This window comes from Arvicola amphibius, chromosome X, assembly GCF_903992535.2.
Source record: "Arvicola amphibius chromosome X, mArvAmp1.2, whole genome shotgun sequence".
In the NCBI taxonomy this organism is placed as follows: Eukaryota; Metazoa; Chordata; class Mammalia; order Rodentia; family Cricetidae; genus Arvicola; species Arvicola amphibius.
Genome location: NC_052065.1, coordinates 135,037,888 through 135,055,943, shown reverse-complemented (window position 1 = coordinate 135,055,943; position 18,056 = coordinate 135,037,888). Strand labels below are relative to the sequence as shown.

General features: G+C 43.9%; 1 protein-coding gene across 7 annotated transcripts in view; it reads right to left on the bottom strand.

Annotated features, from left to right (window-relative positions):
* Window positions 1-18,056, bottom strand: part of Znf185 (zinc finger protein 185 with LIM domain) — a 71,512-nt gene extending 53,456 nt beyond the window's left edge. For 6 of the 7 annotated variants that reach the window (XM_038316175.1, XM_038316180.1, XM_038316178.1 and 3 more), the window contains exons 1-2: window positions 15,610-18,056; window positions 3,252-3,389 (exon numbers count right to left, since the gene is read on the bottom strand). The gene's annotated coding sequence lies outside the window, so the exon portion shown is untranslated. Of the gene's footprint in view, window positions 1-1,708; window positions 2,027-3,251; window positions 3,390-15,609 lie in introns of all 7 variants that reach the window. The other variant, XM_038316176.1, reaches the window with a different exon arrangement.

Sequence of the window (18,056 nt, the reverse complement as noted above, 5' to 3'; positions counted from 1 at the left end):
CATCTGTCCTGTTCAGGGACCCAAATGAAGTTTAAATGAGTCACAGTGAAATACCGTTGGAAATTCTGTTCCTTTGTCATCCTGGCCCCATCTCAAATGCTCAGCCACCCCATGGGATTGATGGCTACTGTGCTGGAGAGCACAGACAGTAGTTGCATCCATCAGTACAGAAAGTTCCATTAGTAGTGCTGCTCTGGGTACCCCACTTCCCCTTTGACTGATTTCTCTCTACTTCATTACTAACTGAAGCTTGCTCCCTCCACCTAGCAAAGACCTCCTGGAACCCTTTCCAGGAAAAGATCTCCCAAATCCATCTTTCTTAGAATGGGCCAGTTTGTTCGCAGAGCTCCCGTCCTGATTTATATACTTGCTTTAGCCCTCCACAGACTTCCTCAACTGTTCTATATATCTACCTGTCTGTCTGTCTGTCTATCTATCGAGATAGGGTCTCACTATGTAGCCATGTGTATAGCCTGCATCTTGCTATACAGACCAGGCTGGCCTTGAGCTCACAGTAATCTACCTGCCTCTGCTTCTAGACTGCTGGAATTTAAGATATTAGTCACTATACTGGGCCATTTTATTTTTTGAAATAAGATTGATAACTGAACCTGGAGCATGCTGGTTCAGCTAGACTAGCTGGCCAGTAACATCTTCCTGTCTCCACTGTGATGCCAGTGCCAGGGTTACAGGTGTATCAAGGCACCTGCTTTTTAAATACCGAGGTCACAGGGATTGAACTCAGGTCCTTATGTTTATATGGCAGACAGTTTACTCACAGAACCACCTCTTTAGCCCTTTAACTATCTCCTTTTCTTTTGTATCACAAACAATGTCTGTCATTAGCTCAGTGGTATAATGCCCACTTAGCATGTACAAGGCCATGACCTCAATCCCTAGCACTTCAAAAGAACTGTCCATTTTACCTGGAACATTTCCCATCAACATTATTATGATTATTAATTTTAATCTCAGTGAACTCCACTCCCACCTCTATTTGCTGTTCCATTTCTGTTCCTCTACTGGGAAAAACCTAAAGGAGTTTTCTAGACTTACTGTGTCTACTCCCATTCTTTCACAATCTCATTCCCATCAGGATTTCAGCCTACCGCTTGCTTAAGATCAGTCTTGGCACTAATTCAATTGCCAAACTCACAGCTCACAGGTAAAACTGACAGCTCCTTCTTTCTAGAAAAACTTGTCTTGGCTTCCCTGACACCCCGCTTATCAGGAGATATGAAAGTTAGATGCTCAGGCTCCGGAACCAGACTATCTGGGTACAAATCCTGGATATGCAAATTATCCAAATTACTTGTCTGGGTTTCAATTTCCTATCTGTGCATTTGAAGCAAGAGTACCATTACCTGCCATTGTGGGACACTGTAAGAGTTAAGTACAACACATGCATTCTGCTAGACTATAGCTTGTTACTTGGCAATGCTCAACGAATGTTTGCTGCTGCTGTCGAATTCACCACATGGATGTTTAAGAATCAACTAAATTAAAACATGTTCGAAAGATTTCTTGTCTTTCCATTCTAAGCCTTTGTTTTGTGCTAGACTTTTAGAACATACACATTTATTCATCCCAGATACGGAGTCTACGGAGTCTACAACAGATCAAAGTACGCATATTACTCAAGTTCAACTTGGTGAACCAATGGGCTTGGTTGGGGTTACTTACAGGAATATGGGGGAGGGTTACTTACTGGAACAAAAGTGACTCAAAGACATCCAAGCACCTGTGACAGTTCATAAAAGCTGGAAACCTGGAACATTCTGCGCAACCTACAGCTCAACAGGTTGAAGACTGTCCTTTTCAAGTAACTTTCCAGGCAACTCAGTGGTTTCTCCTTTTTGGCAGCTGGGCTGGTCTCAGCCTTCTTCATAGCATGGCTTGTCTAAGAGTGACTCTTGGCAGTCTTTATTGTTTACTCTTGGGAGCAAGAGGCCTAGTAAATCTGTTCAGTTTTAGGAAGTTCCTGAAGCTCTGTTGAATGGTTTACCTTCTGTCTTAAGGAGCTTCCCTGGGAGGTGGAATGTTTTAGTCTCAGATTAAACTGCTACAAATAAATCTTAACTCCCTGACTGAGGGGCTCCTCCACATCCAACCAACCAATCTGCAAGTCTTGACTGCAGCTCTGCCTTCCTGAGCACTTCCTACCCACACTCACTGCCATCTCAACCCCTGTAGGTCCATATTTAGGTATGGCACAAGAGCCATAGGCCTGGTCTAAGGTGGTCACGTAGCTTTGCAGACAAACTGTCTCAGCCTAACAACAGCCTGGATGTGCTGCTCCTATTTTCTTTTGTTATTAATGTCGATCACCTGAGGAGAGGTGTTGGCTGAAGCTGATCAGGATGTTTGGTGCTCCTTCCTTTCATAATTTGGAGGATGTCTTATAGAGATGCTAATTCATGGCCTAAGCGACAGCTAACATACTCGCAAACAGGTGGATGTGGACGTGACGAAAGGCCATTCACCTGGAAGACACAGCCTAATGTGTCTTCCCGCTCAATTGAGGGGATGATATATAAACTGTTTGGAGAATAAATGGGGATCAGATCTTGCCCTTCAAGGATGACCGTGTAAGCTGTGTCGGATTACTCCTTGCGACTCCATTCCAGTCTAGTTAGGGAAAATAGTTATCTATGTTGGAGCCCACATGGGCCTCGACACACCCCTACACTAGGGTCCGCATTCACCTCTTCTCTGCTCTTTTGACTGCTGCTGCTAACCCACTCTGTCTACCCATTGCCAAGCAGCCAGAGTGGTTTATCCCTGTTCTTTATATCCAAGCTGGCAACAGGGCACTATCTGAGACTCTGTAGCTCCTGACCCAGGTCTGATGCCAGCTACAGCCCCATCCTCTTCGACTGCAAGCACATTGAGTTCATACCGAATTTCTTCTTGTTCTCATCCAAAATTCATCCTGCCTTTAAGCTTTAATGTTGACTGATGTCTCCCTTACCTGCCTTACCACCACTCTCGGTTTTCAAGGCAAGGTTACTACCTCTAGCAGGAAGGCTTTATGTTTGTTTTTCAAGACAGCGTTTCTCTGTGTAACAGCCCTTGCTGTCCTGGAACTGATCTGTAGATCAGGCTGGCCTTGAACTCTCAGAAATCTGCCTGCCTCTGCCTCCCAAGTGCTGGGATTAAAGGAATGTGTGACCACTGCCTGGCAGGAAGTTGTTTTTAATCACTAGGATCCAGGGCAAGGTCTTTTCCATCGTCTTTGCCACAATACTTACCACCTGGCATGGTCACAGTCTTCTGACCGTCTCCTTCATTCCTCCTGAATGGAGAGCATATCCTTCACACCTGATCTTTTACTGCGTGAGCCCTTGATACCATGCTTGGGTAAGCACACAGGAAACATCCAACGGATACTTGAAGGAAGGAAGAAATACAAAGTTCATTCAAATGCAGTGTGTGACCAAGGTAGCACTTCAAATAAGTATATTAAAAGCATATCATCCAAGAAATTATGTTGGAACAACAAGTTAGGTTTCGTACTTTACAGTCCACATGAAATCATGATGGCTCAGAAATTTAATGTAAAAATGAAATCATAAGACCACTAGAAGGAATCTTGGGGTGGGAACAGTCTTTCTAAGTATGTAATGAAAACCAGAAACCATAAAAGAAAAAGAGAAATGAAAAAGTTCTCTATAGCAAAACCCACCATAATTGTTAATTACAGAAATAACAAATGGGCAAGACTTGTTTGCTGTGCATATGACAGCTTGAGCCCTCACCTTAAAATGAACCCAACAGGAAAATAGGCCAGTAAAGGAATAGAACAGACAATCCAGACCAGAGAACTCATCAACTGCCAATTAACATACAATAGAAGACAAAAGAAACTGGCTGTTTCTATCTCTGTCTCAGGTATAAAGAACTGAAAAGAAACCTGTAAAACATGGGTTATTTGGGGTGAGGGAAAGTGGGTTCACTCATGTTCCAGTAGGTCCTAGGAATGGGAATATAGATCAGTGCTGTCTTTTTCCTTCAACATGATCCAGGTAACAAAATGGTAACTTCCTTCCACCCAAGAGTACTAACAGATAATATACAGATTGCATTTACTGTGTGATATAATATATGCACATTTATATGTTATATAAAACATGATGCATATAAATATCTATCCATGCCATCAGCATTAGCTAGGCACTCCAGCCTCTGTTCTGGTACTTGGGCATGACATGTCCTTACTCAGATGAAAGGCCAACTTATATGCTGTAGATCCCATCTCCTGCTCTGTGCATATACTTTTCCCTTCCTCCTGGGATAGCAACTAGCCCCTCTTTTTTAAAAAAAGATTTTATTTATTTATTATATATACAGTGTTGTGCCTGCATGTCAGAAGAGGGTACCAGATCTTATTATAGATGGTTGTGAGCCACCATGTGGTTGTTGGGAATTGAACTCAGGACCTCTGAAAGAGCAGTCAGTGCTCTTAACCTCTGAGCCCTCTCTCCAGCCCTCCATTAACCCCTCTTAACCAAGACATTCTTCATTATGATCAGCATTCTGTAATTCTTCTCACCATAGGAAGCCAGCTTTTTCTTGACCCCCATTTTCCTTCAGAAGATCATCTACATTTCTTGCTCTGGCTCTTCTTGCTTCCTTCTTTTCCTCATTTGTATCACTATTGGCTCTTGTCAAGGTCTGAAGTCTGTTGTGTTGCTAAATCCAATGGCTATTTTTAAAGTTCATATTTTACTGGACACCAGTGTCATTTGAGGGCAGTCACTCCAATTTCTTGTAGTCCCTTATTGCACCAAACTCTGTTGTGTCTAACATTCCTTCCCAAGCTCTCTCAGGTTTTATGTGGACATAGTTGTCTCATGTTGGTGTCATTTTGTAGGTGGAGGCCGCTCGTTTGTTTACCGGCAGCCCAGATATGAAATAATCACAGAGAAACTATATTAACTGCAACAATGCTTGGCCAATAGCATAGGCTTCTTATGAACTAACTCTTATATATTAAATTAACCAATTCCCATTGCTTTGTATTTTACCACGAGGCTCCTGGTTTACTGGCAAGGTTCCCAGGTGGGCACCTTTCTCCTTCAGCAGTATCTCCTTGACTCTGCCTTCTTTTCTCCTCTACCTCTGCTTCAAAATCCTGCCTTGCTTTATTCTGTGCTGTCATAGGCCAAAGCAGCTTCTTTATTAACCAGTGGTAATAAAACATATTCACGGCATACAGAGGGGAATCCCACATCAGGCAAGTGGAGCTATAGGAGTTCAAAGACAGACTAGTATACATAGCATTAGGATACATAGTGAGACACTATCTTAAAGAAAGAAAGAAAGGGAGGAAGGAAGAGAGAAAGAAAAGATACATGACAACGTAGTGTGATTTTATTTTTATAACTGAGTACAAAGGCATTGAAAACACCTTGGAGAATGTTACTATGATCTATAAGCTAGAATTTCAGTCACATTTTGTTTCTGCTTGTTGTTTTTATATGTTCTATTTTGTATTTCCTATGATGTTTCACTTTTTAAAAGATTCACTTATTTTTATTTTATATCTATGGGATTTTTGCCTGTATATATGTCTGTGCACCACGTGTATGAAATACCCATGGAGGTGAGAAGGGCACCAGATCCCCTGGAAATGGAGTTATGTGGACTGTCATGTGGGTGCTGAGAACTGAATCTGGGTCCTCTGGAAGAACAGCCAGTGCTCTTAACCACTGAATCTCTCCAGGCCCTTCCATTTTTTTAAAAACCATGCCTGTAATCCCAGTACTTGGGAGGTAAAGACAGGATGATCAGGAGCATAAGGTCATCCTCAATTAAAAAGTAGAGTTCAAGACCAGGGCTACACGAAACCCTGTCTCCAAAACACAAAACAAAACAAAAATAAACAACAACAAAAATACCCTCACCTCCCTATGCATCATTAGCCAAAGAAGCCCCGGAGTTTTCCCAAATTATACAGAATACAGTCATTGCTCTTGGTTGCCCATTAGGGGTATATAGTAAGAATGTACTGCTGCAGGACATACAGAAATTAAGTTGAAACTGATTGAAAGCTTCTTTTCTACTGGCTAGCTTTCATAGGGTCTGGAGGTCCTGTGCAGTCCCCGGGGAAGAATACTCATCAGTGGTCTTATCTAGCTGTGGACCTTGCAGGCTGATCTGCCAGGCAATATACGACCATTAGTATAATGGTGGCATGACTTTTTGAAGGGCAATCACTTTCTGATGAGACCTGGTCTATAGTAAGGAATACTTGTAGAACTGATCAAAAGACTGTAACTTGGGAAATCACATGCCTCAGGGGACAATGTACTATTGATGCTTTGCTACTTGGGACATGGAGCCAAATTAGATTCTAAGTAGTCTTGATTACACCCACAGACTCTCCACCTTGGGCAGAGAAACATCTTTTTGTAGTGGGTGGTGGTTAATGCCAAGACTCATAACTTATCAAAGTGCTGAGAATCATTGACTGTTGAGTACTCTGTCCTTAACAGGACATCTACACCACCCCTTCCAAGGTCCAGGGAACATTTTGGAAGGGGCAGAGAGACTATGAGAGCCTGAGAATGGATTGGAGTGCTGTGGAAGGGTTGCTTCTGAACGTGTAGCACTTGCTGTACAAGCACGAGGACCTGGGTTTGAATCCCTAGAATCTTCATAAAAACCAGGGCATGTCGGTCCCTTCTGGGCCTGAATGGGCAGAGGACACAGATGCCCCCCCCCCCATGACTTCTTGGTCTGGGACAAAGGGGCACAATCCACCAGGAGCCTGTCTGGAGCCAGAGGCACCATCACACTGTCACCTGAGATTTCTGTGCTCAGGCAAAAGAGAGAAAAGGCAACAGCTCTATGCCATGCCTTGTGGCTGGGGCAGGCAGGACTTAACCAAGTGCCAAAAGTCCTAACCAAGAGCCCTGGTGCTGGGCTGTTGGGTACCACTGTGGTGAGAGAATACAGGGTGGGGAGATGGAAGAGAGGGTGAGGAGGAATGGTTCGAGGAGAGAGGCATATCTGGAGAGGAAAGGGTGGTGGGGAACAGGCTGACATGAATGGCCTACTGGCCATTGGAGTCTAGCTTGATATCCTGGGCCTGGGCTAAGACCAAGGGCCAAATCTTGGTCTGGAGCCCTAGAGCAGCTGAGGGGGCATGTGCTGGTATTTATGGCTCCTGTTATTGCTGGGGGGCATGCCAATCTGAGTGACCTGTGCAACTCACCTGGAGCCATGGTGACATCCTGGCCTGGACTGCTGCCAAAGACCAGGTCTAGGTCTGTGGTCCTGCCTCAGCTGGGGTCATAGTTAGAAGACAGCATTTCAGAGCACACCTCTCCATTCTCAGGCCCTTATATAATTTATGTCCCCCTTTCCTGCATCCCCACAGACCTCCATATGAAAGCACGCACACACACACACACACACACACACACACACACACACACACACACACACTACATCCCACTCATACCCACATACACATACGATGACCACGAAGAAGACACAGCAACTGTAGTTGCTTGTTCAAGACCTACACAAGATTGGGTCCCTCAATATTCCACCATAGATCAGGAAGGGGCTCATAAGGTCCTCATCCTTCCCTAGCGATCTGTTCTCAGTTAATGGTTGCTGGGGGGAAGGGTATCATTTTCATCCGTAGTGTAGCCATGGGTAGGTTGCCCCTGTTCTAGTAAATAACGCTTAGCTAAGCTCATGCAAAATTTAGGTCCAGGCTGGTCCTGGACCTCGACATACAGATTATACAATGCAACTGATCCTAATTAGACTCAATGATTTCAAAAAGAAGACATGAAGGTTAGAGGGACTAGCTGGGAAGATGGCATCAGCAGGAGTGGGAGGGGATAAGAGAGGGTAATGTGATGAATATGATCCTAATACATTGCGTGTATGCATATGTGCACAACTGTCAAAAATGATGCCAAATTTGTCTTTTTTAAAAAAATTCAAAAATAATTTTACTTTGTCTCATATCTTCATGTACAAAGTATCGAGAAGGTTTTATACAAAAAACGATCATAGTGGCTGCCTCTAGGAAGTGGGTTTGTGTGGGCAGGGTAAGAGGGCACTTTAAATTTTCTTTGTTCCTTTCTGTGTTTTTTTTTATATTTTTATGATAGTACACTATTTTCATAATAAACTCAACCAATAAAAACAAGAAAGAAAGCTGTTCTTAGCAAAGCAGTCTCAGAAACTTTAGGTCCAGCTCGAGCAGTCACTCTGAAGCCCCCAAGACTTTACAGAGTTAACTCAAGCCCTGCCAGGCCACTCTTTTAGGGGGACTTGTGAGATCCAGAGCCAGTAGCAGTTTTTGCTCCTGGGTAATACCTTAAGCCAGAAACTATGTGTTACCCCCATAAAATAACTGGTTATAGGTTTTTCCCTCTTTGCTGGGAGGAGAGGTTATCACCCAGAAACCCAGAAAGGAAACGTTAACACAACCATGGAGCCAACAGGTTGTCAAAGGCCAGAAAGCTCCAATAGCAAACTAGCCTGTCTTTTGTTTTCTTTTCCTTATTATTTTTGAGACAGGGTCTCTTGTGGCACAGGCTGGCCTCCAACTCACTTTGCTATTTAGCGAAGGATGACCTCAAACTTCTGATTTTACTGCCTCCACTTTTAGTGCTGGGATTACAGGTGTGCACTGTTATACTGTTATGTCTGGTGGATGTGGTTCTGGGCATTAAAGCCAGGTTTTTTTTTTTTTTTTTTGGTTTTTCGAGACAGGGTTTCTCTGCAGCTTTTTTAGAACCTGTCCTGGACCTAGCTCTTGTAGACCAGGCTGGCCTCGAACTCACAGAGATCCGCCTGCCTCTGCCTCCCGAGTGCTGGGATTAAAGGCGTGCGCCACCACCGCCCAGCTAAAGCCAGGGTTTTGTGCATACCAGAAGCCTTCTGCTACTTGAACTGCAGCCCAGCCCCATCAGACTGTCTTTCTAACCAAGCACTGTCAGCCTATAAAGATGACAGGAAGGTATAGTCTGCAAAACAAGAAAATGATCGTGTACATGAATCTCCTTAGTCTATACTTGAAGACAGAATTTGGAGTCACTCCAAGTTGAGCTCCCTCTTTTCCCTCTGCAGCGCATGAGCTCTCCAAGGCAGAAGCCATTCCTTTCGGAGTAGTAAGTAAATGTTGGGGACATTTCCACAACAAACAGCATACAAAACACAGAAGTGACAGTTTGTGAATGCCCTTGTTTCTAAACTCAAGGTAGCAGGTGACACATGGCTGTCTCCCAGCACTCCCGGTATTTGAGTCTAGGCAGTGGCCCACAGAACTCAGTACATGTTTCCTGACTCTAAATTATTGAGATGGCAAAAGCTGTGGCCAAGGCAGCCTTCTTGGACAAGTGGATTTGTCACAAGTGGGTGACATCTGAAGAGACAATCTCTAGATTGTAGTTTCTGGCTTTCAACGCACACACACACACACACACACACACACACCAAATAAAACAGCAACCCAGAATCATACTTTACAGATCATTCCCTCATGATAGCACACAAAATGCCTTTAGCTCTCCTTGCATGAATGTGGTTTTTTTTTTCTTTGTCATTTTAAGACAGGGTCTCACTATGTCCTCTTTAGCTGTCCTGGAACTCACTATGTAGATCAAGTTAGTCTTGAACTCACAGAGATTCACTTGCCTCTGCCTCTTGAGTGCTGGGATTAAAGTTGTGTGGTACCATGCTAGACCATGCTTTACCACTTCTGATATTTGCTCAAAAGCTTGAGCCCAGGAAATAACTGGTGAGTTTTTTGCTTTGTTGTTTTTTTTTTAAGATTTATTTTATGTGTCTGTGTGCATATGTCATAGTGTATTCTCTCTCTCTCTCTCCTCTCTCTCTCTCTCTCTCTCTCTCTCTCTCTCTCTCTCTCTCTCTCTCTGTGTGTGTGTGTAAGCATCATTGCATTCATGTGCCCTTTGAGTTCCAAAGAGCTCCTCTGGAGCTGGTCCCCTGGAGCTGGAGTTAGGCAGTTTGGAGATGCCCGAATGTGGACCCTCTGGAAGAGCAGCAAGCTCTTAACTGCTTAGTCATCTCTGCAGTCTCACTTTTGTTTTCTTTCTTTCTTTCTTTTTTAAACAAAGTCCCATTCTGTAGCCCAGGATGGCTTGCAATTTGTAGTTATGCTCCTGTTTCAGACTTCCCAGTGATAGGATTACAGATTTGAGCTACCATATCCAGAAATAACTGGTTAAAACACCACATTAATTTATGTTTTGAAGTGCTATTTCAGAAGTCATACAAGCTGAGCAAGGTGGCTCACTCCTGTAATTCCAATACTTGGGGATGGGGACTGAAGCAAGATGATTGCTGTGAATTTGAGAGCAGCTCTCTCTAACCTTCTACCCATGAAACACAAGCATCCTGAGTTCCTGTCTTGACTCAGGCCCAGATCCATGCCCCTGAACATGGAGGCAGGAACAAGAACCTAGAAGGAGTCCCTGTAAGTGGGGGAAGAGCCAAGGAAGCCAGTGGAGGAAGTGTGTTATAGAAAAATAGGAATGATCTGTCATAACAGTGTATTCCCTATGTTTAACTGCTGGACTCACATCAGAGTTTTTTTTTTTTTTAGGGAAATAGGTATTCCTTTATTATGTGCTATTTCCCCCCCAGGAAAGAAAATGGTAGAGGAGAGAGGAAAATGTCAGTATATACTTCAAAATAACATAAAGACAAAAGAATCCCAAATGCCACAGAGTTGCTTAAATGGGGCCCCGTATGATTCAAAGAGGGGAAGGGAACAGGAAAATGGCGTAGGTAAGCCCCTCCCTCCCTATAAAGTCTAGATTCCACATAAAGGGCAGTAAATGTAGAGTCACATTCATCAATCTTCTATTAGCTCACCCTGTGGTCACTTTGATGTAGGTTTCCTGCAGCAGTAGAAATAATTCCTGTGTGGCTGGTACACACTTTCATCTCCCCTTTCCCTGATCCCATTCCCAGCTTTGACCAGGGAGGCTTGGGGGTTCAACAGTGAGCTAAAATCCACACAGAAGGACTGGTGTTTGGTGTGCATCACATGGATGAGTATGTTTAACTCAAAAGGCATTGAGCCCAGTGACAGCCTGCTTACACCAGCTGCTTCCATCAATCTCCTTTACTTAGGAGTCAGAACTTCTACTTGACACAACTTAGGGAAACTGTGTGATCTTCAGGACTGGCTGGCTGAGGGGTGGGTATTCACAGTCTGGCAGAGTGGCTTGTATGACAACCCAGAGTTGACACCATGCAATGACATGAGCTGGGGCTCAGAGAGGCCTAATTATGTATGGATGAAGGCAGCTTGTCTTGGCCCCTTGAGGCTTCAGGTTGACATGGTGTCATGTAGGTAGCATAAGAAAAAATGAATATGTCAAGATGATCAGAGAAGGCCAGAGAGGAACCACAGTTCCATGATAGACAATTCCCACAAGGAAAGAGTTGGAGAAAAGGTCTCAGACGTCACCTTGGTTGAGATTTACCTGGATGCCAAAAATAGACTGTAAATATAAATTTCTGTCTCGCTTAGTCCCACAGCCGTTCAGTCCCAAAGAAACACACAGAGGCTTATATTAATTATAAACTGTTTGACCTACTAGCTCAGGCTTATTATGAACTAGCTCTTATGACTTATTAATCCATAATTCTCACTTTTGTTTAGCCACGTGGCTTGGTACCTTTTCTCAGCAAAACATTTTCTCTTGCTTCCTCCGCATCTGACTGGTGACTGGGTCTCTGCCTTTCCTTTTCTCAGCATTCTCTTAGTTTGACTGCCCTGCCTATACTTCCTGCCTGGCCACTGGCCAATCAGCATTTTATTAAACCAATACAAGTGACAAATCTTTATAAGAGCATTCTCCCACAGCAGACCTCCTCTTCCAGGAGGTTGCCCTGCCTAGAGAACAGTGAGCACAAGCCCACAATTGACATTTTAATCTGATCTGAATTTCTGTAACCACAAGAGACCAGAGACTTCTGAACCCTGCTTGACATGACATTGCGGGGCCAACAAGGCCACCTCTACAAAGCTGGATCGAGGCAAGTGATTCCAGGGTGCAGAGTTAGTTGATATTCACTTAACACTTTTTATGTCAGGGATAATTTCTTTCCAACCTCACACCACTGTATGGTGTATACCAATAATTATTTACATTTTACACAAGGTGCTGTGATTCTACAGTTGGCAAGTAGTGGTGCTCCTAATATAAAAAATGAAGCTAATCTTTACTGTGGCCTTAACTATGTGTTAGGAATGGTACTAAGTATCCCTGTTAGGTGTCCTGAGAAATCCACCTTTGGGACTTTGGTCCCTTCTTTCTGCTGCTCCTTAAGGAGGCTTCTTTTCCTTTGGTAAAAATTAAATTATTGGCAGGGTAGAGTGGCTCTGTAGTTTCAGCACTTGGGAGGCTGAGGCAGAATTGATCTGAGTGTGAAACCACCCCAGGGTTTGAGGCCACCCAGAGTTACACGCCAAGAGCCTGTCTCAAAAATGAACTTAAGAAGCAGATGCAACTGTTTCTATGCTAAAGTAAAAATGTGTGCAAAATGCCACACTTGACAGAAAGCACATGATTGGCTTTTTAGTATGCTATTTCTAGAAAGATCAGGAGGTAACTTGTACATGGAAGCTCTACCCTAAATGTTTGGCTACTTGTAATGGGAGTGAAGGCCTCATCAGATGATGATGTGGGATTCCCCTCTATATGATATGAATATGTTTTAGTATTACTGGTAAATAATAAAGCTGCTTTGGCCTATAGCAGGGCAGAATATAGCCAGGCTAGAAGAGATATATAGAAAGAATAGGCGGAGTCAAGGAGATGCCATGTACCTCCCCAAGGAGAAAGACACCAGAACCTTACCAGCAGGCCACTGCATCATGGTAATACACAGATTAATAGAAATGGGTTAATTTGAGATATAAGAGCTGGCTAGGAATATGACTAAGCCATTAGCCAAGAAATGTTGTAATTAATATAGTTTCTGTGTGATTATTCAGGTCTGGGCAGCCAGGAAAGGAATGCACAGTCTCCAGTTACAAGACTCCAGCAGGGTACAGTCCATAACTGGCTTTCTTTCTGGGGTCCATGACCTTAGGTACCCGTTGCTGTGTCCCTTACTGAGAGTCCAGGCAGACAGACCTGATGTAGGACATGTGCCTGTGTTTCCTGCCAACTGCTTCCTCTAGGGCAGGCAGCACCCTGAACAGTTGGAAAAGGGGTATGGTCGACAGGAGGATACTAAGGCTCAGAGTGGTGAGGGCATATAGCCATATAGCTTTGAAGTGGCTGAGTCCAGATAGCAATCCAAGGCATTTGGAGCCCTTGAAAAAAGTGATTGTGCTGGGTTAAATAACTTGCCCCAAGGACACAATTCACTTTTGTAGCAACTGCTCCTATACACTCAGGCTTCTCCATGCATTTGGGCAGTGTGGGAGAGTGATGCAGGGCTACAGTGTAACTAGGGAGCCTCTTCTGCTTAGTTTCTTAACTTTGGGTCCTGTAGCATGAAACATGTCAAGGGGTAATAAGGCTATAACATACTCAAAGCTTGTTGTCGAGTGTGTTTCCAAAAGTTTTATTGTTGACCTGCCAATTTTTGAACTGAATTCTATCCTGCCATGTATTAATGTGAGTTAACTAAGCAACTGTACCCTGGCATCAACACCAACTTGCTTATGTTGCAAGACTATGCCCGTATACCTTTATTACTCGGGACTTTGCTGAGGTGGTGGAGTTTTATTTTTTGTATCTACGTTTATGTTTTGGATTGTTATTTTCTTGTTTTCTGTACCTTTCAGGGAATGTTTCTTCTTTTTCTAGGTTCTGATAAATGGTTGAGAGAAATCACTACCCAAATCACGTAAGCCTAAAGATTTTTGTTAAGAGGCTGAGTTGGATGTCAGTTACAGCAGGGAAGAACCAACAGCAGATCCATCCTAATAGATCTATTGACAGGAACTGGCTTGTGTGATGGGAGCAGCTGCCTAGGGAGGTCTAAATTTGAGAGCACAGCCATCAGGAAGAGCAGGCTGCAAACCACCATGACCATTTTTTTCTTCCTCAGAAAAGCTCCCTTTCTGCTTTTAAACCTTCTATCTGATTGGTTGAGGCCAAGGCAGATGCTCTAGAATCATCTTCCTACTTAGAGCCAAATAAAGGAGGATTTGAATCACCACTACAGAATATTTCAAAGTAGCACCCAGATTAATGTTTGACTGAATAACTGGGCTCTCGACCACTTTGACTCATTCTGACCCAGCTAACCTAAATGTGCAGGTGTTTTCCTCAGTCCAACAACTGATTCTCTGACTCTCCAGATACCAATGGCATGTTCTGTAATGAGATTACCTCTGACACGAGCTACCTAGAGATAGCCCACTTAACACGTCAAATGCTGGTTCATGTCCTAGGTTGCTGCCTGCCCTTCCAGACAACTGGGTATAAATTCAGAGCTCTTATAATCCCCTTCTGAAGTTCAACAGTTTACTTGAGTGACTCACAGAACTCTGGGAATCACTTTACTTGCTATCACTGTTTATTATAAAGAATGTAACTCAGGAACAGCCCAAAGAAAGAGCTGCACAGGAGGAAAAGCTGCTGAGTTTCCGTGCACTCTTGGGCAAACTATAGTTGGTTTTGATGCTGAGTGCTCCACAGAGGCCCATATGTTAAAGGCTTGCCCCCTGGGGTGGTACTGCTGGGAGGGAATGACAGCCTGGGTTCTCATGAAAGGTTCTCTGTTATAGTGGGGAGGACCCCTGACAAGGATGATTTACCAACCTCTTTCCCTTTCTCTTTTGTATTCTAGTGACAAAATGAATGGTTTTGCTTTGCTTTATCACACACTCCCATCATGATGGCTGCTTCACCATAGACCCAAAGCAATAGAGTCAAACATTCATGGTCTGAAATCCCTGAAAATACAATGAAAAAAGCAAAGCGTTTCCATGTCTGGATGCTTTTCCATGGCCATGTCTGTGTGCAGTCATCAGAATGAAAACTCATGCATGGCTGGGCTCTCCTTTCCTGTGTTGTGCTTTAATACACAGTGAAAAACAAGAGAGTACACGGTTTTGAGGTTTGAGTTGTAAAAGTTTTTCTTTCCCTTCATAATATGAAGGACTGGAAGAGAATCCAGCAAGAATGGACTTCCTTTTTTTTTTTTTTTTTTTTTTGTTATGAACAAAGACAGTCTTTGTATCACCAATGATGTTCAGGTTTATCTGTTGGGACACACAAGTGAAATTTCAGTAGTTGGGGCCAAGAGTGAATCTGCCTGGCACAAAGTGATCCAGGTTGATGCATGGGGCATAAAGGGGAAATGGCTTGGAGTCTGGACATCCTGGGATTGGGCTGTTGCTGCCATCAGGTTTATTAGTGGCAGAGTTAAAGGCAGTACTCTAACCCCAGTTTTCTGTCCATGGCATGCCCACTGTCTGATCACCAAGGATTATGGCACAGTGGGGAGAGCCCTAGCCCTGGCACACTCCTCAATAGGACCTGTGGGCTTTAATCTAAATATCCCCTAATTTTGGATTTTGGCCCAGACTGCCTCTGGCTTCCAGCAGACTCCTGCCTCCAGGCTTTGCAAGCAGCTACTTACCCACTTCAAGTAATTCTTGCCTGCTGGGATTCTGAACAGAAACGCCAAGATTCTTCTCCTTTCGTTTCTATTAGGCAGGAGTCACACAGGTCCTTGGGGTTCCAGTGCTTGGGCTTACCATATAGAATAAATTAAAGGACATGTGTTTTTGTAGATGTTTAAACCACTAGTAAAAGCATTTTGATGATGTATGGACAAGTGTAGTACATGTGGTTAATATCCCTGCACTCCCTCCCTATCATCCTCAGTCCCAGAAACCACTTGTGTGCTGGCCATTTTTAAGTCTATGGAACTGAGCTGAGTGGAGGGCCCTCCCCAGCCATGTTCTTTGGGACAGCTGGGAAGGGCTCAACATGTTACCACAAGACAAGGCTCAGAGCCTAGCAGTCACCAGACTGTGCTTGTGGCTAGATCTGGGCACAGAATGAAGATGATGTCAGCAGAGCTTCACATTATTTCACCCAATTAACTGAGAGTTAATTAGTATTCCCAGGGAGCTGTTTCTTCACTGCCGGAGTGGCAACGAGAGGATCACTCACTTAGAAGACATGTAACACTTAGACCCCTGAAGACATGTGGGAAAGCTTAGTTTGCCAGGGCTGCTGGAACAAAAACAAACAAACAAACAACAACAACAAAAAAAACAGAAAAGGGGGCTTAAAACAAGAGAAGTGGATTCTCTTTTTGTTCTGAAGGCCAGAAGTCTCAAATCAAAGTGTTGGTAGCGCTATCCTCCTTAGAGAACCTCTAAGGATGGGCCTTCCTGCCCTAGGTGTTCCGTGGCTTGTGACTACATGGCTCCCATCATTTCTTTCTCCAAATGGCCATCTTCAGTCCTGTATGTGTCTCTAGTCTCTTCTTTTGAGGACACCATCATATTTGAATTCAGGCTCCTATCATCTTATCTTAGCTTGATTTTATCTACAAAGACTCTTTACTAAAAAGGTCACAATGCAGGGGTTTGGACTTGGACAGGGAACTGAGGTCATGAAATCAGCTCGACAGTGTCTATCTATCTGTATATTTTCCTGCCTCACTCCTCCTTCCTTCATTTGAACATCCTCTGGTGACATTTGGCATCTTGGGTCCTACTGCTATCACTGGTACTGGGCCTAGCCTTTGCAGCCTTGCCATTGGGGTCACATCTATGTTGGAAGCCCCCTTCAGTTAAAATATGCAGATGGCTGCCAGCTGAAATCCTTTTTAACTCAGCCTCTCAGCTTCCTTTCCCTACATGCTAATCACAATCCCAAATAAGGTACAAAGGGGTATTCCCAAGTCTCTTGAGTCCCATCCTTGCTGGAGGAAGACCCAGACCTAGTAGCAGATGTTCCAGCTCAGAGCCTGAAGCAGTGCTGAACAAACACTTGCACCCTGGGCCCCAGGATTCTCAGGAGGATGCACCCACATTTCTCAACACCATCTTCTTGGTGACCTCTATGCAGGTTTCCACTAACCAGCTGGTGCCAAATGAACCCAGGGAATGATCTGAATAGTTCTGGTAGACAGGGCTGAACATATCTAACAGTTTCCTCAAGATCCTAGGCCCTAGAGGAAGCCAAGCAGAGGCCCTTGTGGGGCAAAAAGAAGGTAGGCAGTCCTTAGTGCTTTCCTCTCTGAGCCAACTTGCCTGGCTGCCCCACCCCAGATTTGGAGCAACTGAACCTGTTAGGACTTGCCTGCACTTTGACCTCTCTTCCAGGTAGAACTTAGCTTCAAAACTGAGCTCCAGTGTATTTCATGCCTCAGCAGGTGGCTTGGTACCCTCTTCTGCTGCTGCTTCTCCATGGTTTTGGGGCTTTAGACTCAAGGCTGCCTGGCTCCACCCACTTGAGCTGCTTGTCTCTACCTTTGGAGAATCAAATGCTTGCCTGGTTTTGTTATGCAAAGTTTGGAGGACCAGAATACTTCTGCCCTTCAGTCCCACCAGCCAGAGGAGCCCTTTCTAGGTCCCAGTTGTTATGGTACCTTGAATAATATTCCCCCCAATGACGTCCATCTTCTAAGCCTCACAGCTTCCTGTTTCTGTTATATGGGCAACAAAGACTGCAGATGTGATCAAGAATGATAATCCTGGATCAGCACGTTGGGCTTAAGAAGGATCATTAAGTGTCTTCACGAGAATAAGTGAGAAAAGAATAGCATAGTATAAACAGATTGGAGTAATATGCTTTGAAGACAGAGGATGGGCCACGAGTCAACAAAACAGGTGATCACTAGATGCTGAAAACAAAATGGCAAAATGGATTCATACCTGAGGCTCCAGAAATAACCAGCCCTGACAGCAACTTGACTTGAACCCTCTGAAATAAAATGAGTATCTTACCTTGATGTAGGTGTGTCTTCTATCTATCTGATGATTTCATTGTTTAATTAATAAAGAAACTGCTTGGCCTCATAGGTTAGAACATAGGTGGGTGGAGTAGACAGAACAGGAAGAAGGAAGT